This window comes from Gymnoscopelus microlampas (genome assembly GCF_963454915.1).
Source record: "Gymnoscopelus microlampas genome assembly, chromosome: 15".
In the NCBI taxonomy this organism is placed as follows: domain Eukaryota; kingdom Metazoa; phylum Chordata; class Actinopteri; order Myctophiformes; family Myctophidae; genus Gymnoscopelus; species Gymnoscopelus microlampas.
In genome coordinates, this window is record NC_139952.1 from 43354954 (window position 1) to 43379318 (window position 24365).

At 41.5% G+C, this 24365-nt stretch overlaps 1 long non-coding RNA gene across 1 annotated transcript; it reads right to left on the reverse strand.

Annotated features, from left to right (window-relative positions):
* Positions 1-3601: 3601 nt before the first annotated feature.
* Positions 3602-22332, reverse strand: LOC311062480. Its single transcript, XR_014602503.1, has 6 exons — positions 22203-22332; positions 18466-18534; positions 14160-14294; positions 13678-13751; positions 13522-13582; positions 3602-3838 (listed from the first exon to the last, which is right to left on the reverse strand). It is a non-coding gene; the product is annotated as an uncharacterized lncRNA (long non-coding RNA).
* Between the last annotated feature and the right edge of the window lie 2033 nt (positions 22333-24365).

A 24365-nucleotide genomic window follows, 5' to 3' on the forward strand; every position in this document is an offset into this window, starting at 1 on the left:
GTGTGGATCTGCTATATTATTGATGCTTTTGTGTGACGCAGTATGATCAAGTAGGGCGTTCATTTATGAAAAAATACACAAAAGGTTAAAATATGAAGATAAGAGGTTTCTGCCTGACAGCGACAATTAACTGTGTTCACGCTCTACAGGACAGAAACGAGCAGAGACCCTTACAGGTGGAGGAACTGAGCCTGAAGCACTTCCAGGATCCACCCAGGGGCCATCGGACCCTTTCTCCTTCCTTTCTGAGCTCCAGGTAAGATATAGTGGCAGCTACTGATAAACACTGACTGTGTATATGTATCACTGTTTCCCATTAAAAAAGATCAAACAAATCAAAGAATTTCATAAATGAATAAAAAAGAATCAAGGAAATGTAATGAATAAAAAAACTTTTAAGAAGTGGGGAAAATAGCAGATCTACAAGCTCACACCGCGTCGCAATGCATTGTGAGCTTGTAGATCTGCTATTTTCACTAGTTTGGATCCTGGGGAGACACAACATTTCTCATGGGTCTCGAGCTAAAACGTTTGGGAACCAACCTCTGGTGTATATAATATTATGCCAAGCTTATACGTACACCAATTCTATTCCATATCTACATTGTACATACGCTGATCTGTTTTTCTTGGTTTTCTTGTTGGTATAAAACTACTGACTTTTTTTCCCTGTCTTTCTCTTTCTTCAGTAACTATTATTATTATTATTACCCTTATTATTATTATTATTATTATTATTATTATTATTATTATTATTATGCTGCTACATTGTCTGAAGGAAGACGAACAAAAATCAGTTTTACTCTTATGTACCTGTTCATGATGAGAGTGACAATACATCCATACTTTGACAGGAGTTCCTGCAGGGTGATGCCTGGCCCCATGGCAGTGTGAATCTGGACTCTCCTCAGGGAGTGGCCCATGACAGTGTGAATGTGGACCCTCCCCTCACTCTGGGCTCCAGTGAGACCCTGGCACCAATCATCAACTCCTCCACCCCAATGCTCATGTCCTCCAACCTCATGGTTAGTACACTGTTTGCCTTTTTCAGTATTATTACTCTCCGCCAGGAGAGTATTGTTATCACTGCGTTTTCACTTTCTAAACATGACACACCGATTGGTCAAGCCTCACGTGACACGTGAAATACTGTGATCTGATTGGCTAGTGACGCCACCGGGCCTATATATACATGGCATCACTCTGACAGTGTCTCCGCCACTGTCAGAGTGAGGTAAGACGCGCCTGTGGAACAATTGTTCCAATTGTTCCTATCTGTCTTATTGGACAGATAGGACAGATAGGACACTTATATAGACAGGAGGGATATGACACTTACATAGACAGGACGGATAGGACAGGAGGGATAGGACACTTACACAGACAGGACGGAAGAGGACACTTACCCAGACAGGATGGATAGGACACTTACATATACAAGAGGGATAGCGACCTTCGCGACCTTCGAACCAACACAAGTCTTCTGGCGGAGAGTTGTGCTCCGAGGAGCACTTTTTCTAGTTATTATTATTTTTTGTTTAGTTTGAATTATTTCATACTTTTTTAAGTGGATTTACAGTTTAGGTTTACGAAGGGAAAAAAAGCTTTGGTTTTCATTTTATTAGTTTTACTTTAGTGATGGTTTTTGTTTTGTTTTTATTGCAGTCAGCGGCATGATTAATACTTCTCAGAAAAAAATTGAAAATAGTCTATCTACAAGGCGATAATTATACTACTATATGTACAAAGAATTATTGTCATTCAAGATGTGAAAAAAGACATAATAATAATAATAATTTGTATATGTATATGTATATGTCTGACATACAATGTTGTCGTTCAGAAGGTGCAGCGTGTGGAACTGGCCCTGCCTGCTGTTCTGCTGGAGCTGCTCCGACACAGACTGGTGGAGGCTATGGACCAGATAACACAGGTGAAAAACGTTGCTTACTTTAGTATATTACACATACAATGTAAGTGTACAAAGATTATTAAATGTATACTTTCAATTTGAGAGCTTAATTTAAGTACAGGCCTATTCCAGGTATTCTTTTAAAAAGTTGTTCCAATTTAACATAGTTTACACTTAAAGTATACTCAAGTAGTACTTGAATTCAGTTAAAGCGGCACTATATGTAATAGTGTGGCACTATATGTAATAGTGGACACAAATAACATGGCAGCCAACGTATTTGACTTCATTACCCAAGAGTCTCTGCAAGCATGTCTGGCGAGGACGTGTTGTGATTGGCCAGTCTTTGCTCTGACTTGCTCATTGTCTCCCCTATACATGGTAATACAGTTAAGCCCCTAGCAGGGACCCCCCTGAGTTTACATTTAAGGAAGGATGATTGTCATTGCTTATGCTTAAAGAATCAGAATCAGAATCAGAAGACTTTATTGCCATGACATGTGAACATGTTAGGAATTACACTTGGTACAGCGGAGCACAGTTTACAACAGACAGAAACAACACTCCCCAACACCACAGCAGCCATGGGCGGCGCTATCTTGGGCGGGATGCCCGTTCCCTCTTTGCAAGAATATTGTGTGGGGGGGGGGGTTGGGGGGGGGGTGGGGATGGGATGGGCAAAAAAGCACTACTCTCACGCCCTGCCTCAGGGGGGGCAGTGCGTGAGGGGAGCAAAAAAAAAGGAGCCCAGGGGGGGAGGAGCAGGTGCGAGGAAGCGAAGGCGAGTGTATGTGCGGGTTATGTTAACTTCATGAGAACCATGTGTTCGTGTGTGTAGAGAGTATAGCCTGAAGTTTGTCCTTGGTGTTTTCACCCAGTCTGGTTATCTCATGCGCTGGTGTCAGAGCGATAACACAGCGAGTTGTGAGGCTGTGGGAGACGGCCTTGATTGGGTTCCGACCCAGAGTCATAACAACAGGTGGCCATGGGGGGGGGGGGGGGTCATCTGGGGGGGGGGTCTTCTCCACATTGTAGCCACCGGAGGAAGAACCGGGGGGGGGGGGGGGGGGGGGGTCCAATAATCCATAATCCATAATCCATAGTATTCCCGAGCAGAATGCCACAAAAATGCCACAAAAAAGCATGTCCGTACTAAGCAAGGGATAATCAATGGGGAGCAGGTTGTTATTGAGAAATAAACCCCTACTGGGTGATTAGACCACGCGTAGTGGAGGGGTCTTCATCCCTCTGAAGGGGTTTATTTTTCAGGACCACAATGGAATCAAGCCCTCAGGGCTTTTTGTGTTATCCTTTTAGCATTATTGTGTAACTGGCTGCTGTACTTTTTGCAAACTGTTAATAACGTATTCAATCAATCAATCAATATCCCGCTCATAACATGGCTACTTGGTAAATAAATTAATACATTGACCCAAAAGCTAACAAAACTAAGGATTTAATTGCTTACGGTAATGAAAGCAGTCCATTAAGTAATGCCAGGTGAGTCCAGAGTGACACAGCGCCTCGGAAAACAACAGTGTTGATAAAATAGAATCAATTTTCGGTTACTGAGAGCAATGTTTAGCTGTACATTGTGTGTTTGTTTACATAGCTGCCATGTTGGATACGGCACAAGATCAAGCAGCACAGCAGGTGCTCTGAGTCTTTGATTAGACAGCTCTGTTATTGAGTTCAGCGGTCATTATTAAAAAAAAGAACACACCGCTGAATTCAATGATTGAGCAATGAGAACCAAGCATTCAACCAAGCCGTGTAATAAAAAACAAATACATGACATTCTTCAAAAAGTATAATTTCCGTGTAATATGTGTGTGTGTCCGGTGGGAACACAGGTGATGAGGGAGGAGGAAGCAGGTCACATGCTCATCCAGAAACTGCACAGGCTCAAAGCTCTCAGTGATTTTCCTATGGATGGACCAGCAACAGGTCAGCAATGCAGGGATTCAATTATTTTATTGTTCTCATACATGGTTGACAAAACCATTATATATACAGTATATACACACAGTATATACACACAGTATAAAAGTATACACACACACACACACACACACACACACACACACACTCACACACACACACACACACACACACACACACACACACACACACACACACACACACACACACACACACACACACACACACACACACACACACACACACACACACACACACACACACACACACACACACACACACACACACACACACACACACACACACACACACTTTATTTTAAAAATCTGTATTTGTTTTGTTTTGCTTGACAATAAGGCTGTGTACAATTTTTGTGGAGAAAAAAAACAGGAGTAGTTCACCCAAAATAAATCTTATTTTCTATCAATTACACACCGCACAAAGCCTTCAATTCATGGCGATTTTTTTGCCGTCATCAAACTATTGGCTTAGGAATGCAACAAAAATAAAAAAATCACCATGAAGTCAAGGCTTCATGCGGTGTGTAATTGATAGAAAACTAGAAAAAGTGCTCCTTGGAGCACAGGTAGGTCAGGTCAGGAAGGTTATTGTGGGCCAGCAATGTTTGGAATTTACCAATCAGGAAGGAATATGGAAAAAGTCTTAATGACTTGACTTATAGAGATAATGTGTACCGATTTGCATGATGTTTGTAGGAGTAATATAAACATTTCTTTAGCAAAAATCGGCCTCCTGGTGTAATAGGGTAATGTTAAAAGGGTGGCATTTGTTCCTCAACGTAGTGCGAATGTGCAAAGTTTCACCACAATCGGACGTTGTGTCGGACGTTGTTCAAAACGTAACCTGACACCGTCAAATGGAAGAAGCTTGCGACACAACTTTGTTTCACAGGCTACTTCCATCTGAGACTCCGTAAGCAGAATCGATGACAGACGTTTTTTTTATTTTTTTCAAGCTACTGGGCAGGTGATTGGATGATCCCGCCCCTAGCAGCCGCTGATTGGTTCGAATACGCAGCGACCGGGCAGCTGAACTCCCTGAGAGATTCCAGATCAGGGTGTGTATTGATGACTCAATACCGCCCTCATCTGGCTAGTCAGGTTATTCAAAACGGGCCACGCCTGCAAACTTAGCCAATCAGGGTGGGATATGAAAAATAAAACAGATCCGACTTGATCACAAGACTAGAGTACTGAAGTCCTGACGTCACTCGTCCATCCCCTGGGTTGCGGAAGTAATTTCTCTATGGAGAATAACATTGGGTAATCTTAGAATCGTCTCATATAAGAATTGTGGTCCAAAAATAAACAAACTGTCTCGGCAATATTGTCAGGGAGGTGTCGCTGTATCGTTTATGATAGTCAGTCACTCATATTTGATAAAGTCTATTTCTGGCGAAAATGCAACTAATTTGGCCGCAGTAACATTAGCGTTTTCTCACCGTCAGTTGATGCTTCATATCCATCCATATGAGTCAAACCGCCGGGGTCATTTGTTTATTTTTGGAACACAGTTCTTATTTGACGCGATATTAAACAAGTCTATGGGAATTCTGAATGGGGGAAATAAACCGCAACCCAGGTAGGATAAGTAAATTACGTCAGACTTCGGTGCTCTATTAGAGATCATGTGTACCGGTTTGCGTTAAATTTGGATAAAATCTGAAGGAGTAATATAAAAAGAAATGGAGCTATATAGTCAGATGTGAAAAATACAGGGCAAAGGTTTTTCCTTGGTCTTTAGGGAGTGCACATACAAAGTTTTACACAGATCGGTGCAGTTATAGCTAAAAACACAAAACAGCCTCTTTAACTAAATGCCTCAAATCATGAACGCAGAATATAGGGTAGAGATTATTATTATAATATAATAATATGGGAAATCTGACAGATCCGTGTTGGTCACATGATCGACTATAGAGATACTGTGTACCGATTTGTGTGATGTTTGGACAAAATCTGTAAGAGTAATACCCAAAAATGTGTTTTGCAAAAAGCGACCTCCTGGTGGCGCTATAACAGGCCAATCGGAAAAATTGGGTCAGAGGTTCTGAATTGGCATCCAGGGAGTGTGTGTGCACAGTTTCGCAGTGACGGGGGCAACGGTGCCGCCGATTAGCTGTACACAGACAGAAAGAATGACACACGGACGGGCGGGCGGACAGACAGGGTGCAAAATATACTCTTTGACAATATGCCTTTGACAATAAGTGGAGACAATAAGATTTTTTTTTGGGTGAACTAGTCCTTTAAACTGCACTAAATTGTTGAGCAGCTCCTTAGGATTCTTACAGTCATTTAATTGTTTTCTTTATCTAACCATATCCTGTGTGTGTGTGTGTGTGTGTGTGTGTGTGTGTGTGTGTGTGTGTGTGTGCGTGTGCGTCTGCGTCTGCGTGCGTGTTTGTGTGTGTGTGTGTGTGTGTGTGCTGTCACTGTGTAACGTATAGGAGAGAGCCAGTACCGTGCTTTTCTGCTGCTGAAGGCAGTGCACACGGTCATGCACTTGCGCGAGGTGGAGAAAGGGCGGCGGGTGAAAAGGTCAGCGCAGCAGACTGGGACGTCCAGACGTTGCGGGCTGCACAGCCTGAACGTGTCCCTCGCCAAGTTTGGGTTCGCCCCAGACAACTACGACATCAAGAACTGCTACGGGCTGTGTACCTTCCCCCTGCCCAACGCCAACGACCACGCTGCCCTCCTCAACTCTTTGATCAGCGACGGCAAGGTCCAGGACGTGGGGCGTGCCCTGTGCTGTGTGCCTGTGGCATACACTGACGTCCGTGTGCTGGACATAGCAGCTATTAAACATGTAATGAAATTCATCGTGGCGACCGAGTGTGGATGTCGCTAAATGATGGATGAATGGCTTTTTGATTAGGTGGAAAAAGTATTCAAATTCTTTACTTTAACTGAAAGTATCAATACTGCAATGTAGAAATAATACTCTGTTTACAGGTAAAAGTCCGGAATTCAACTTACTTGAGCAAAAGTACAAAAGTATTGGTATCAAAATGTACTTAAAGTACCAAAGGTAGAAAGTACCCATTATGCAGAATGTCCCATTTCACAAGTTTTCAAATGTATACATTGTACACTGTAAAAATCTTTTGAAAATGGCAGATCTACAAGCTCACAATGCGTCGCATCGCGACGCATTGTGAGCTTGTAGATCGGCTATTTTCAAATGGCCAAAATGTATTTAGGGTTGAAGTGGTTAATGTATGTTTAATATGAAATCCTTGCCGTGTGCCTCTCAGCGGCAAACACATTTTAATCACTTGAACCCATCGCGTGGCCTATATGGAAAGTTGCGTAATGACCCAAGGAATCTAGGGAACCCATGCTGTTTGATGGGAACCCATCAAACAGCAGAGATAGCAGACCTACACACTCTAAAAGCTTCACGTCGAGAGCTTGCAGATCTGCTATTTTCACCAAACATTTGCTTATATTTGTCGTATGTTTGCAGTTTGCCTTTACATTTCCGGAATAGGCACACTCCATGCGGTTAAATCAGTGCAGTCCTGTTACCCAACTGATATCCAGTGGTGGAAAGTAACTGATTACATTTACTTGAGTCCTGTACTGTAAAAGGTACTTTACTGGAGTATTTCCAATTTTTTATTTATACTTTTACTTCTACTCCACTAGATCTCAGAGTCAAATCCACTACAATTATTAGAAAACTTTAGTTACTAGTTACTTTGTAGATTTTGATTATTATTACAAAACATGCATTAACCACTTCAGCCCTATATACATTTTGGCTATTTGAAAATAGCCGGTATACAAGTAGATCTGCTATTTTCAAAAGATATTTATACATTTTATAACTTGGGACATTTCATTTCATGCTTAATGAGTACTTTTACTTTTGATACTTTAAGTATATTTTGATGCCTACAGTTTTGTACTTTTACTCCAGTACATTTTTGGTTACCAGACTTTTAAATGTAACAGAGTGTTTCTACATTGCAATATTGATATGTTTTACTTAAGTAAACAATTTGAGTACTTTTCCCATCACTGCTGATACCCTTGAAAGAAAATGCATGTTTTAACCCCCGAGAGGCTTTTTAGCTTCCATATATTTAGTCTTCTATTTTGTATTCAACTTTCGGATTTTTCTACTGGGGTTCATTGTAGCTAAAGCACTTCTATGAATGATCCACTTCTACTGCATGAGCACTCTTCTCTGCTCAGATGATTCCACAACCCTACTTAAGGGTCATGGGCTCACTGTAATCATTATTATTTCACAGTAAAATATTTTTTTAATAGCATAATGCTGTTGTGCAGACTCTTTCTTTTTGATGGTAACTCAGAGAGGCCCGTTTATTTGATAGTAAACAATGTACTGTATGAGCTCAGCATATATAGCATATTTTCATGTTTCATCAAATGTAAATATATCTGGATCAAATCGAGTGTTACAAATCAAGTGTTACGAAGGCAAAGCACCTTTAAAATGGCTGCTGCCCGCACAGCTGGGCAGTTTAACCCATTAAGGTTAAGTATCTGTCATGTGAGCTTGTAGATCTCTCTCTACGTCGTCCTCAGACGAGCCCTCCATCGGAGTTTCCAGTCATCTTGGTTCTCCATACATCTGGCCAGCTCCTTTGTGCTTTCTGCACCAGCATCTTTCCATACATCCACGTAGGTAGGTGTGGGACGTCCTCTTGATCGATGCCCATGTGTTAGTTCCCACAGTACAAGCTTTTTGACCGGGAATTCTCGGTGTCGGTGGCAGTGGCCGGCTAGTCTCATCCTCCTGACTGCAATCTTTTCTGATACACTTGGTAGTGCCCCGTACAGACGCTTGTTGGTAATGTGCTCGTCCTGGTTGATGTTCAGTACCACACGTAACATTCTGGTGTAGCACCCATCCAGGGACCTCTGTAGGGCTTGCTTTAGTGTCCAGCATTCACAGCCGTAGAGGAGAACGGACTCCACGGTCGCAGAGAAGAAACTGATCTTGATGCGTCGGGGGAGGTTGGATTTCCACACACTGGTCAGGCCATTAAGAGCTCTCCAGGCAAGTGCTTTCCTCACCTTAAGGTCCTTTTCTGTGGAGGCGACCCATGCGCCCAGGTATTTAAAGTCACTGACCTCCTTTAGCACAGTGCCTTCTGTTGTTAGTGTGGTTGCCCAACAGGGCAACCAGACTATAGTTATCTTCACACTTTATTAGTGTGGTTGCCAGGGCAACCAGACTATTGTTATTGAGACACTTCATTATTCTAGATAAACAATACTTTGCCGGACATCTCCTCCCACAGTTTATTTTTCCCAATTTAGTGCCATATGTCAAAATGACCGGCTTCACCGGGAATCGTGTGCTTGTACTTTGCTAAGAGATTGGTTGCATAGTTTTATTAATATTGATTTATTAGTGCATTAAATTTCCCCATCCACTTTAATGGAAAGGTGAAAAAACTCCCATTCAAGTATTTCTTTCTCAGAAACCGTAAGGGCTAGAGTTACCAGATTTGGAGGGGAGGTTCATAATATTGTCCAAAATTATTTAAAAAATCATCAAACCAATCGGCCTCATGGTGGCGCTATAACAGCCCCCTTTACGTTTTGGCCTATAACTCTTGAACCGTAAGTCGTAAAATCAAAATTTATTTTTCCCTGGATTCCTTGGGTCACAACGCATCTCCCCATATAGGCCACGCCCATTTGCGTCAGGATAGATTTTTTGATATTGATTTATTAGTGCATTAAACACCATTCAGCCTCATGGTGGCGCTATAACAGCCCACTTTACCTTTTGGCCTATAACTCTTGAACCGTAAGTCGTAAAATCAAAATTTATTTTTCCCTGGATTCCTTGGGTCATTACACAACTCCCCATATAGGCCACGCCCATTTGCGTATGGATAGATTTTTTGATATTGATTTATTAGTGCATTAAATTTCCCCATCCACTTTAATGGGAATTGCGAAAACTCCCATTCAAGTATTTCTTTCTCGGAAACCGTAAGGGCTACAGTTACAAGACTTGGAGGGGAGGTTAATAGTATTTTGCAAAATTATTGAAACAAATATTACACCATTCGGCCTCATGGTGGTGCTATAAGAGCCCACTTTACCTTTTGGCCTATAACTCTTGAACCGTAGGTCGTAAAATCAAAATTTCTTTTTCCCTAGATTCCTTGGGTCATTACGCAACTTTCCATATAGGCCACGCCCATTTGCGTCTAGTCAAGTATTTTTTTCTCGGAAACCGTAAGGGCTACAGTTACAAGATTTGGAGGGGAGGTTAATAGTTTTTTGCGAAATTATTATGAAAATAATCACACCAGTCGGCCACATGGTGGCGCTATAACAGCCCACTTTACCTTTTGGCCTATAACTCTTGAACCGTAGGTCGTAAAATCAAAATTTATTTTTCCCTAGATTCCTTGGGTCATTACGCAGCTCCCCATATAGGCCACGCCCATTTGCGTCAGGATAGATTTTCCGCCATTTTGAATTTTCTTCAAAACACACTTTTTGCTCCTTTTCCTTCAATTTTTTTCCAAATCTCACACAAATCGGTACACGTGATCTATGGACCCATGCCATAAACCTATCCAAGCAGAATTTTGATAGTCCGTACCGTCCGTCCGTAAATGGCTTCCAAAGTTAGCGGGAGGGGCCCGTTTGACCAAAAATCAAAATTTCTTTTTCCCTAGATTCCTTGGGTCATTACGCAACTTTCCATATAGGCCACGCCCATTTGCGTCTAGATAGATTTTTTGATATTGAATTATTAGTGCATTAAATTTCCCCATCCACTTTAATGGGAATTGCGAAAACTCCCATTCAAGTATTTCTTTCTCGGAAACCGTAAGGGCTACAGTTACAAGACTTGGAGGGGAGGTTAATAGTTTATTGCTAAATTATTTAAAAAATAATCACACCAGTGGGCCACATGGTGGCGCTATAACAGCCCACTTTACGTTTTGGCCTATAACTCTTGAACCGTAGGTCGTAAAATCAAAATTTATTTTTCCCTAGATTCCTTGGGTCATTACGCAACTTTCCATATAGGCCACGCCCATTTGCGTCTAGATAGATTTTTTGATATTGAATTATTAGTGCATTAAATTTCCCCATCCACTTTAATGGGAATTGCGAAAACTCCCATTCAAGTATTTCTTTCTCGGAAACCGTAAGGGCTACAGTTACAAGACTTGGAAGGGAGGTTAATAGTTTATTGCTAAATTATTTAAAAAAGAATCACACCAGTGGGCCACATGGTGGCGCTATAACAGCCCCCTTTACCTTTTGGCCTATAACTCTTGAACCGTAGGTCGTAAAATCAAAATTTCTTTTTCCCTGGATTCCTTGGGTCACTACGCATCTCCCCATATAGGTCACGCCCATTTGCGTTAGGATAGATTTTTTGATATTGATTTATTTGTGCATTAAATTTCCCCATCCACTTTAATGGGAATTGCAAAAACTCCCATTCAAGTATTTTTTTCTCGGAAACCGTAAGGGCTACAGTTACAAGATTTGGAGGGGAGGTTAATAGTTTTTTGCGAAATTATTATGAAAATAATCACACCAGTCGGCCACATGGTGGCGCTATAACAGCCCACTTTACCTTTTGGCCTATAACTCTTGAACCGTAGGTCGTAAAATCAAAATTTATTTTTCCCTAGATTCCTTGGGTCATTACGCAGCTCCCCATATAGGCCACGCCCATTTGCGTCAGGATAGATTTTCCGCCATTTTGAATTTTCTTCAAAACACACTTTTTGCTCCTTTTCCTTCAATTTTTTTCCAAATCTCACACAAATCGGTACACGTGATCTATGGACCCATGCCATAAACCTATCCAAGCAGAATTTTGATAGTCCGTACCGTCCGTCCGTAAATGGCTTCCAAAGTTAGCGGGAGGGGCCCGTTTGACCAAAAATCAAAATTTCTTTTTCCCTAGATTCCTTGGGTCATTACGCAACTTTCCATATAGGCCACGCCCATTTGCGTCTAGATAGATTTTTTGATATTGAATTATTAGTGCATTAAATTTCCCCATCCACTTTAATGGGAATTGCGAAAACTCCCATTCAAGTATTTCTTTCTCGGAAACCGTAAGGGCTACAGTTACAAGACTTGGAGGGGAGGTTAATAGTTTATTGCTAAATTATTTAAAAAATAATCACACCAGTGGGCCACATGGTGGCGCTATAACAGCCCACTTTACGTTTTGGCCTATAACTCTTGAACCGTAGGTCGTAAAATCAAAATTTATTTTTCCCTAGATTCCTTGGGTCATTACGCAACTTTCCATATAGGCCACGCCCATTTGCGTCTAGATAGATTTTTTGATATTGAATTATTAGTGCATTAAATTTCCCCATCCACTTTAATGGGAATTGCGAAAACTCCCATTCAAGTATTTCTTTCTCGGAAACCGTAAGGGCTACAGTTACAAGACTTGGAAGGGAGGTTAATAGTTTATTGCTAAATTATTTAAAAAAGAATCACACCAGTGGGCCACATGGTGGCGCTATAACAGCCCCCTTTACCTTTTGGCCTATAACTCTTGAACCGTAGGTCGTAAAATCAAAATTTCTTTTTCCCTGGATTCCTTGGGTCACTACGCATCTCCCCATATAGGTCACGCCCATTTGCGTTAGGATAGATTTTTTGATATTGATTTATTTGTGCATTAAATTTCCCCATCCACTTTAATGGGAATTGCAAAAACTCCCATTCAAGTATTTTTTTCTCGGAAACCGTAAGGGCTACAGTTACAAGATTTGGAGGGGAGGTTAATAGTTTTTTGCGAAATTATTATGAAAATAATCACACCAGTCGGCCACATGGTGGCGCTATAACAGCCCACTTTACCTTTTGGCCTATAACTCTTGAACCGTAGGTCGTAAAATCAAAATTTCCTTTTCCCTAGATTCCTTGGGTCATTACGCAGCTCCCCATATAGGCCACGCCCATTTGCGTCAGGATATATTTTCCGCCATTTTGAATTTTCTTCAAAACACACTTTTTGCTCCTTTTCCTTCAATTTTTTTCCAAATCTCACACAAATCGGTACACGTGATCTATGGACCCATGCCATAAACCTATCCAAGCAGAATTTTGATAGTCCGTACCGTCCGTCCGTAAATGGCTTCCAAAGTTAGCGGGAGGGGCCCGTTTGACCAAAAATGCCATAAATCACGAAGGAAACGTCCGGTCAATCTCACATTTGAATCACATGTCGAGGGTGGTATACTAAACCAATCCCAAAAGCATTTCTACTTTGATCCATAGGGGGCGCCACGAATGCTCGAAATGTAACCGTTTGATGCAAAAACATGATTTTTGTGGGATCAATCCTCTCAAAATGAAACGCAGGCGATCTCAGGAGTGACGTGACTATGTAATTGGCGCAGTCTCCGACGGTATTCCTCCCGGCGTATTACTGGAGTCCCGACCGGCGTCGGCGCAACCACACTTTGCAATTGCCAATTGCGACGCGTCTAGTTTGTATTTGTTGACGAAATTGTCAATATATTTAGTCTTAGTTTTAGTCAGCATAGCTTAGTTTTTATTTCGTTTTTATTTCGTTTTCGTCAGTGAAAAAAGGTAGTCGACGAACATTTTTCGTCATAGTTTTAGTCGACGAAATCAACACTGCTGCAAGCTTACCACATGTGTCTGTGCTGGATACAGACTGGCTGTTGGATGGTCCCTTAACAATCAGGGGCTCCTGAAAAAGAAAAATACATCAATAACTATAAAGCGGTTGTTTGTTTGACAGTGATGGCTGCCACCAGTGTATTGTTGAAGAGGTATTCAACTTACGAAGAACTCTGGATCGCTCTGGGCTGCAGGACAATCTCTAAACTCAAGCAAAAAAGTTGTGTAGGATATTCTTCCTAAAACAAAAAAAGGCATAAAGTGTTCCCATCAACCAGTCATCAATTCAACATCAGGGTCAATTCCCTATGACCTGATGCATCTAACTTTTATACAAAGATATTTTACATGGCTGCTTTGGTTAGTGTGCCACTTGTGTTTGCCATTATCTTCGGCAGAAGATCATCCATTCGATCCTGTGTGTGTGTGTGTGTGTGTGTGTGTGTGCGTGTGTGTCTGACCACAGTAAACGTTTGCATTCAACTTGATGATCAGTGTCATGATTATTGTGCACACTGACAGCAGGCAAAGGACCTCAATTATCAAATATTTTCCAAATCGATCAACAACTATGTCACTGTTTTCACTAATAATGTCAGAGCAATCGTTACTCTACAGCCAAGGCTATGGCATTCAAAAACACTCACTTCTTTTTTTTTCACTCGTCTCAGTGTCAGAGCGATGTACTGCCACTTCCTTCTCTGTTGAAAGAACACTTTCTTTCATGGACACTGGGTCAGGATGAGAGGTGATGCTGGCTTTGACCCCGTCAGGGACATGAACTGAAAAGAACACAGTAGCTTACAGTATTACAATACAATTCTTAGACGGTTAGGATCTGAGACGGAAGGTGATATGTATGTAAAGGTTTCTCTCTGAGGAACAAGGGACGGGTGTGTGAAGGTTCTCTCATTCCATCCTATATTAAAATTGTCTAATGGGAGGTAGAGTTCTCAAATTCAGCACGAACCCGACCCTACCCGAACCAACGTTTTCGGTGTGCCAGGCCCCAAATCTATGCTAATTAGTCGGGCCGGGCCGAGCCTCGGACTTCCGTGAAGAAAAAAAAGAAAAAAAAGAAAATATTACCCCCAAAAAAGACATTTCAACTGCCCCTAGCGGCCAGGCCGGTAATTGTTGGGGCCGGCCCGAGCCTTGGGTCAGCCCAGTAGGGCCCAGTTAGGGCCGGCCGGGCCTTATTTTTCAGGCCCTTGAGAACTAATGGGAGGGAGGGCGGGCCCCACACCTCAACCGCAACATCGCATACAACTAGGGCTGACCCAAATAACTCGAATATTCGAAGCTTCGTTCGATGGCACATGATTCGAACTTTTTTTTTTTAAATCGAGTAATTGGCCGTTTTTTAAATTTGATAATTTTTTCTTTTTTTCTTTTTTTTTTACCCCTCCCCCCCCACCCCCCCAATTGTACAATCTGCGCAGCAATGGACCCGCGCTACACAAGGTTAAAGTGGTTGTACAATTGGGGAGGGGGGGCCGCGTGCCTTACCGTGCGCCTCAATACGCTTACCTTGCTCCCCACAGTGCAACGTCACGACGTCCTCCTGCCATGTGTTAAGCAAAGCCGTCAACAAACAAACAACAAGAGCAGCCTGCAGGCATGTCCACGAAGAAATCAGAAGTGTGGTTGCATTTTAAAATATGCCCAGACAACACCAAAAAAGCTCAATGCCAGATTTGCGAAAAGAAAATGGCATACCTCAACTCAACAACGAGTCTGAAGAGCCACTTGAAAAACGTAAGTAGCAGCATAACGTAGCAGCACATCCATTAAGCAAATGGCTAATGTAGTTAGCATTAGCAAGCAACTTGACTAATTGTTATCATTATATGCGTTTATAGGTGCATATGCTTAAACTGGATGCTTCATCAGCCGGCCCCAGCAGGACACAAACCACTATTGATTCATCAATGACAAAAAGGACGCTTACGGAATCCAGGAAGGGTGTCATAACTGAGGCACTAGTCTCGTTCATCGCAGAGGACATGAGACCAATAAACATTGTGGAAGGGAAGGGATTTAAACAGTTAATAAAATCACTGGAGCCACTGTATACTTTGCCCAAGCGAGAGAATATCTCTCATGCTCTTTCTCTAAAACACAGTTCCATTCGTGATCAGGTTAAAAGCGAAATTGATACGTGCTCTGCTGTCAGTTTCACAACTGATATGTGGACCAGTCTACACATGGAGGCATACATGACGGTGACAGCTCACATGATAAACAACGACTGGAAAATGAAAAACTACGTGTTGGAGACTAGGGCCATGGAGGAGGCTCACACGGGTGTAAACATTGCACAGAGACTTGGAGACGTAGCCGAAGCTTACGCCATACCCGCAAAGAAGAGAGCTGCAGTTGTTTGCGACAATGCGTCCAATATGACTCTGTGTCTAAATACACTGAAAGCAGAGGAGGATTGGGGTGATGTCAGGGGGGTGCGCTGTGCGGGGCATACGCTCCAGCTGTGCATCAATGCCGCACTAAAACATCATGACCCTGTAAACCGTACCGTGGGACATGCTAGGAGACTCGTGTCCCACTTCAAAAAGAGTGCCAAAGCAACTACGGCGTTAAAGGCTAAACAGAGGTCACAGCCAGGTGAGCCAGCAGTCGATCACAAACTAATTCAAGACGTTGCAACTCGCTGGAACTCGACGTATGCAATGCTCCAGCGTCTGTGCGAGCAACGGTGGCCAATCTCGGCTGTCCTTTCTGACCGAGACGTCACTAAAAGAGAGGACCGAGCTCTGGACCTGACAACAGCCCAGTGGGCCATCGCAGAGGATGCTGTAGCCATCTTGAAGCCCTTCGTCACTCTGACTGAGCTGTTGTCAAAGGAAGAAAATGTGTCCTTATCAGCAGTAGTACCAATGCTGATTAATCTAGAAAGAGAATATCTGACAGAGGAAGATGATGACAGCCCCGCCACAAAAGCTCTGAAAAGTAAACTGTCGGAGGAAATTAATAGGAGGTGGCGAATCTCAGACCCAACTGATGCTGCTGTCCTCTGCGCAGCCATGGACCCCCGTTACAAGAAGTTAAAGTGGCTGTCCGACGTGAGAAAGCAACAGGTCCACACAGAGGTGACACGTCTGGCTGAGCGCCTGGCTCTCCAGGCTGCCTTTTCTGAGAGTGACGGGGACGAAGACATTGACGTGGCTTCACCGGCAAAGAGGGCTAAAACGGACCGAGATATCGTCATTGACCGACTCCTCTTAATGGACGATGAAGATGAACCCCACAGTGGCGGCACTGCAGAAGATGAACTGACTGACTTTTTAAGAGACAGATCCAAAGCGGAAACCGGCCCACTGAAATGGTGGGGGTTAAATCAGCACCGCTTTCCCAAGTTGGCAACTCTAGCAAAGCGTCTTCTCTGTATCCCTGCCACTTCAACCCCTTCGGAGCGCATCTTTTCGAAAGCTGGATTTATTGTTAACAAAACTAGAAGTTCCCTGTTGCCAAAAAATGTGGACACGTTGGTCTTTTTGGCACACAATCAAAAACGAGTTCAATCAAAAGCACAGCAGTGAGTAGTCAGACTCCTTATTTGTCCACCAGCCTCTATTTGCTTTTATTTAACTTCATTGTGTCTGTCTTTATTTTTGTAAAAATGTAGACAACAGAAGCCTATTGATTGAGCCTCAAATTAAGGCATTATGTCTACAATGTATTTTATTTTATTTATTATAGAGCTATTTCGTTGTGCTTTCATAAAGCCTCGATCAAATGATGGCTTAGATGGAAGAGTTTTTGTTGTTGACATTGTTCTATTGTGTTTCAGACAGTAGGTAATTCATTAATTGTGCTTACTGCTTTCATAAAGCCTCGATCAAATGATGGCCTTACTGCTTTTATAAAGCCTCGATCAAATGATGGCCTTACTGCTTTCATAAAGCCTCGATCAAATGATGGCCTAGAGATGGAGGATTTAATTGTTCGACACTGCTTTATTGTGTTTTAGTAGCTAATTATTTGTGTTTTACTGCTTTCATAAAGCCTCGATCAAATGATGGCTTTAGAGTTCATTTTTTGTATGCTGATAGTTGACAGTGTGTGCACTTTGCAGTAGCCAAACTTACAATGTTAGGCCTACCCTTTTATTTTTGTTTGTATATATGAAGGAACTAGAGGTAATGCCTGTGTCGGACTATTTAAGTTCATGTTAATGTCGGAGCGGGTCGACGTAATTAATTGTGCGTCACTGCTTTCATAACCCCAATTGACGCGGTTACACTGTGAAACAAACAATGTGTTTTTGTTTACTAGAAAGCAAAGAACTTGGTTTAGCTAACATTTAAAAACGTTTTAAGAGCTGTGTCACGTTTTCGTACAGTAGCCTATGGTATATATTTTTTACCATGTGTTTGAAAAGACATTTGTATAAATAAAAGGTGCTTATTAAGTCCAGTTATGCGTTTGTCTCTCACTCGCCTCTTACTACCTGTAAATATAGCCTACTGCTAATATATGTATATGTTTGGGTTTAATCCAAAGACAAGTAGCATATCCAATTTAGCAATGCATGTATTAATGTATTAATTAAGCTGGCTGCAGACTGCAGATAGGGCAACAGCGCAGGCCAGCGCAGCCTCGCACTGGCAGATTAGCGACCCGTTTTTAGTTTCCCCCCCCCCGCCCCCCCCCCCCGTCCTCCGCCGAATATTCGAAGTTTAATCGTTTTTTTGCCGAAAAACTCGATTATGAAAATTATAATCGAAGGTCAGCCCTACTACGGTGTAGCGTCGGCGTCGGTGTTGCCATGTCCGCCGATTGTAAGCGCTTTAGGGCCAATGTTGGTGTTATAGGGTTCGTTTGGTTTGACGCATGCGCAGTTTGATCAAGAGTCCACCCTACCACCAACCACCACCACCACCACCAACCACCACCGTGAGCTTACTAGAATTATAATAGGATAGGATTACATACCTGTTGATGTGCCGTAGATCTCAGATGTTCCTTGAAGAGGCCAATAGAGGGACAGTCCACAAGGCAGACCTGAACACAAAACAACGCTCTTAGGGGTAGACAACCTTAGGCACGGGTGCCAACAATTAAGGGGTTTAAATTCGTTCTCCTGCTATGCCACAAAAATGTGTAACATCCTACCAACAGTTGTAAAGGAGTGTAAATCCCTTACTTTTAACTCTATGGTAAATCCCTACTCTCTCCTTCCCCTCTAAAAGAGCACTTACAGCTGGCTGGCCCCTGTAAAAAGTCAAAGCTTACCCCCGGCCACCCCCAAACTTTTTGATTTCTAACTGTTTATATGATGTTTTGCATAGTATTGTATATTTCTGTCTGTCATTAAATGTTTCGATGAATTCAGTACAGCCTGTACTTTTTGGGGTCCTAGTGCCTACTGTACAGTATGACCCTAAAAGACCAGTGGTTCTCAACCAGTGGTCCGGGGACCACCAGTGGTCCTTGAGGGGGTTCCAGGGGGTCCCCAGCCAAATTAATAGTTAGCAAGCAACCAAATTGACCCTTATATGTCTGTAACTCTGAGTGTGTACAAATGGAACCAAATGGACCCTAACTGGTCCATTTGGTTCCATTTGTACACTCTCAGAGTTAAATAAACACTGATGATGGTGATACAGTGTAGATTGGGACCCCCAAGAAATCAAAATGGTTGAGTCCCTGGCATATCTTTTCAAATGGGGGTCCCTGGGCTAATGTTTGTCAATTTGGGGGTACTTGATGCAAAAAAGGTTGAAAACCACTGCTATAGACCAATTATTTGTTTACCAACATTGAGTCTCAATGTGTGAGTGTATAGGATATTTTACAACAGTGCATGTTATGAGAAAGGCACTTGGAAGAAAGCCAATTGTGTGGAAATGAAGCTAGTCAGGATATATAGAATACAATGTATGTCTCCCACTTTCAACATGTGACCTAAACATGTGCAAGGCAGTAGCCATGAGATCATCCCTTGTATAACATACATACAATTGCATTATGCAGGTTATTAGATACCTAAACATGTGCAAGGCAGTAGCCATGAGATCATCCCTTGTATAACATACATACAATTGCATTATGCAGGTTATTAGATTAGATCTAAACAGTATATAGAGCATCGCAGTTGCGCTGAATCCGGGTGCCGGAAGTAAATACTCAATGCATTTTTCCCATTGACTTTTCCAAAAATATTTATATCAATGAATTTAAGCCTAGAATCAAGCCATCCAGGATTCTGGTGAATCATGACCATAAAACCTTTTTTTCTGTGATTTTTTAAATTTTATATTTAATGATATGATATACTATGTTTAATAAATACCCTTTGTTTTGCCGTTTTCAAAAAAGTTTTTTCACAGAATCAAACGTTTTATGGTCATGATTCACCAGGATCCTGGATAGCTTGATTCTAGGCTTAAATTAATTTATATAAATATTTTCGGAAAAGTCAATGGGAAAAATGCATTGAGTATTTACTTCCGGCACCCGGATTCTGCGCAACTGCGATGCTCTATAAGCAGACTACGAGCTGTCTTCGAGAGACAGACATACCCTGAAGATCTTCCAAGTTTTGACCACGGACTGTCTCCTTCTTGAATGTAACAATGATGGAAGCTAAATAAAACTAAGCAACTACTCATCATACTCATCATACATCATACTTCCAAAATGTTAATCAAGTCCATGATCATAACACCAGAGGCAGCTCCACAAACCATGTTCAACCCAGATTTGGCACAACAAAGGGAATGAACTCGTTCTCATGCTATTCATCAAAAATGTGGAATGCCCTACCAAAAGGAGTAAAGGAGTGTAAAACCCTACTCACTTTCAAAAATGCCCTAAAGATACACCTTCAGGAGGCTGCATTTCATAAATGGCCCCTGTCCAAGTCCTAACCTACCCCATGTCCTAACCTAACCTACCCCCTCCCCCCCCCCTCTCTCTTTCTTTTTTTTTGTACATATTTTTCACTCTTCATACCAGTAACCTGTAAACTGATTGTATGACATTCTGTATAATAGTGTGTATATCTGTCTGTCTCTTATATGTCATCATGATTTGTGTGCATGGGGATCTCATCTTAAACAAGCTAAGTGCTTAACTGAGCTATCCAGTTTAGTAGACCTTGTATTGCGAATTTGTACTTCCATGTACTGTTATGTACTGTCATGTACTGTTCTCATGTCTTACTAAAATAAAGTACATCAACTTTGATCCTCTGATTCCGAGTTCATCTTTTTCTACAAGCTGTTGAAAATAACCAATAAGTGATGCACAGGTGATTGTTTCACGCAATCAATTCTCAACCTATAGCCTTATATTCTCAATCTATAGCCTTAGATAAAGACAGTCTGTCTGTTGTTTATCTGTCTGTCTCTTAATATATGTCATCATGATTTGTGTGCATGGGGATCTCATCTTAAACAAGCTCAGTGCTTAATGAGTCTCCCAGTTTAGTATAGACCTTATTGTGAATTTGTACTTCCATGTACTGATGTTATCATGTCTTACTAAATAAAGTACATTTTATTGATTGACATTTTTTTTTCATAGCTATCACCCCCCAGATTGCCCTGGAATGTCAGCTCTAAAGCCCGTATTTCCCTAGCCCCTACGGAACCTCTCCCTCCGCTATGTAGCTCCGAGATGAGGTCCCTCTTTAGTTTCTGCCATATGCTGTAGGCCTTGTCGCACATTTTCCACTTTACATGTTTCTTACCCCGTTCTGCACATCGTATCCAAAAAGTAAAGCATTTGCGCCACTCTCTCAGATGTTTAAAATTTTAGCTGGCAATAAAATCTATCCAACGAGTTGAAGAAAGTATTTAATTTGCCTCGGTTTTCTTCCGGTTCCAAAATATTTTGCATTAGAAGATGCAATTCAACATTGGACCAGTGGTAACCAGTAATGTTATCTCTAAGGGCGCAACTCTTGCGCAATGTCTTAAAAACATGGAACCGGATGAAAACCGAGGCAAATTAAATACTTTCTTCAACTCGTTGGATACATTTTATTGCCAGCTAAAACTTAAAACATCTGAGAGAGTGGCGCAAATGCTTTACTTTTTGGATACGATGTGCAGAAAGGGGTAAGAAACATGTAAAGTGGAAAATGTGCGACAAGGCCTACAGCATACGGCAGAAACTAAAGAGGGACCTCATCTCGGAGCTACATAGCGGAGGGAGAGGTTCCGTAGGGGCTAGTATTTCCCCAAACATGTACAAATGCAAAAAAAATCGATAATTTCGAGAGTCTTGATCTACTGCACTTTCCTGTACTTTTTTTGTTGTTGCAAACTGCCAATAGAGTATTCAATCAATCAATCAAAACATTGGCACAGGGTAGGGTGATCACTGGCACACTGGCATAAGTCTGAGAGAGAGAGTTTTTAAATATTAAATATTCAAAAAAGTTTAGTCAGTTAAATTAAGCTCAGGTAACATCCTGCACATAATTCTACATTTCATTAAAAAAATAAGTTTGTGTATGGAAAATCTATTTCTGTTGTAAATATTTTATGTTGATGTGATGTGATGTCATAATTCAACTTAATGTTGATATGTCACTATCAAGAAAATAAAAATATGGCACTTCATGTCAAAAAGGTTGCCAAATCCTGCTCTACATCATCAGATATACAGCTATGACATTAATAACATTTACAGGAGAAAAACTAAAGTCAACAAGTGTTTACCTGACAGAAGAGCCCTGGAGCCATGATGAACCTTCAACCAAACTGCTGACCCGGAAAAAGTACCTTCTGAGCGGATCCGACATGAAGCTGATCAGAGGAAACTCTTTATTCCCTGGAGAGAGAAACGTGTCTGATAAACAAACCTATCATATAACCTTCCAGTGATCAGAACAACTTACTGACCGCTAGGCTTGACCACGGCTGATTTTGCGCCAAGAGTGCGAACTGACCATTCCATTTGCTGTCTGTGGTGGTCATGGGTTTCTATCTGACGGGAAATCACTGTTGCCACATTATGCTGGAGAAATAAGCAACGAGCTCTATGAAAACAAGCCCAAAAGAAGCGACCATAGCTAGGCAAACATATGAGCCTTTTAACCTTATATTATACATTGGCTATTTGAAAATAGCAGATCTACAAGATGCGACGCGTTGTGAGCTTTGTAGATCTGCTATTTTCATGAAAAAAAACTTCTTGAAAAGAAAAAGGGAAAATTGTGGAATATTTTCAAATCCACACAAATTGTGTATGGGGGGGGGGGGGGGGGGGCTCTGGCACAAAATATTTTCAGAAGGTTGGGTCTGTGGACAAATACATATTAATTTGGGGACATAAAAATGTTTGAGAACCACTGGTTTAAACAACATTAGGAAACAAGCCCAAATAAACAACTACACTTTAGAAACAAGACCCACAAAACCGCAACCTGCGACTACCAATATCTTACAAGCAATTTTATAGAAATACAAGCCCAAAGTCGCTTATAATCAGCAGGCCTGGCACCACTCATGTAGGTGGTGTTTGTGGGCGTGGCCTCCAGTCATATCCCTCCCCAAACCAACTCATGTTGCAACTTTGTTTGTTTACTTGCACAGAGAACAAAATACACACATACTGTAAGCATTGGTGTTCAGTAACTAAATACATGTACTCAAGTACTGTTCTTAAAAACAATTTTGAGGTATTTTTACTTTACTGAAGTATTTCCAATTGTCAATATTTTTTACTTCTACTCCACTACATCTCAGAGGCAAATAATGTACTTTAAAACTTTAGTGATTAGTTACTTTATAGATTTTGATTATTATTACAAAACTTACTACTTACTTCGTCACAGAAAAGTAGCCTAAATGGCCGTTTCTTGAGCTTGTAGATCTGATATTTCTGAATTTGAATCCTTTAAACTGCAACAGCTATGGACAGCACATGGGTTTTCCATCTGACTGACAGCAACATATGCATTGCATTAGAAAGGTTTCAGATCTCTGTTGGTTTGTGAGATGCTGCCACCCCATGGACACAATGAGTAATAGCAGGCACACATTGCCTTTCATACAGTGAATAACTATCACTTAGGTTCAATGATTCAAAACTATCTTTATGTGTAATGCTTATTATGACCTAATGCTTCATCACTGAGGAAGACGACATATACGTCAGAATATAGAGCTATTTAACACGTACTTTAAGTAACCAAAAGTTAAAATATGGAGATAAGAGGTATCTGCCCGACAGCGACAATTATATTTAGAGACAGTTCTCATTTCTGCAGCTGCAGTTACAGAAACAGTTAACTTTCTAAAAAAAACAATAGCCAGTCACGCGGCACGCCTTCACAATGCCACTGTGTGAGAGCCGAGTTCATTCTTAAATGTTTAACCCAGAATGAACTGCAGCCGTCATGGTGTGTTATGGCAGGAGTGCCCATACCTGGCACTAATTAATACCTGAAAAACAACAACCACACACCCAGTTCCAATAAAGCCCTAGAGCAGGGGTCTAAAAACGTTTTCAGGCCAAGGACCCCCTAGCTGAGAGAGAGATGAAGCAGTGACCCCCTCTATAGTGTAGGCCTATTGTATAAAATTGTGTTTCAAAATTGTGTTTCAAAAAATTGTGTTTAAAATAAAAATAGCCGATCTACAAGCTCACGTTGTGAGCTTGTAGATCTGCTATTTTTCGCTAAAGTTCTCCTCAGTAAAGGGATGCTAGGGTTCAAGTGGTTAATGTAAAAAATAAATAATCATATCACACAAAGATTTGGCGGACCCCTCTATTAACTTGATCGTACTAAGCTTGTCGATCTGCTGTTTTTTATGCTTTTCAATTTGAATCCTGAAAAGTAACAGTTTTGGACACATGAGGTTTACTTACACCCCACA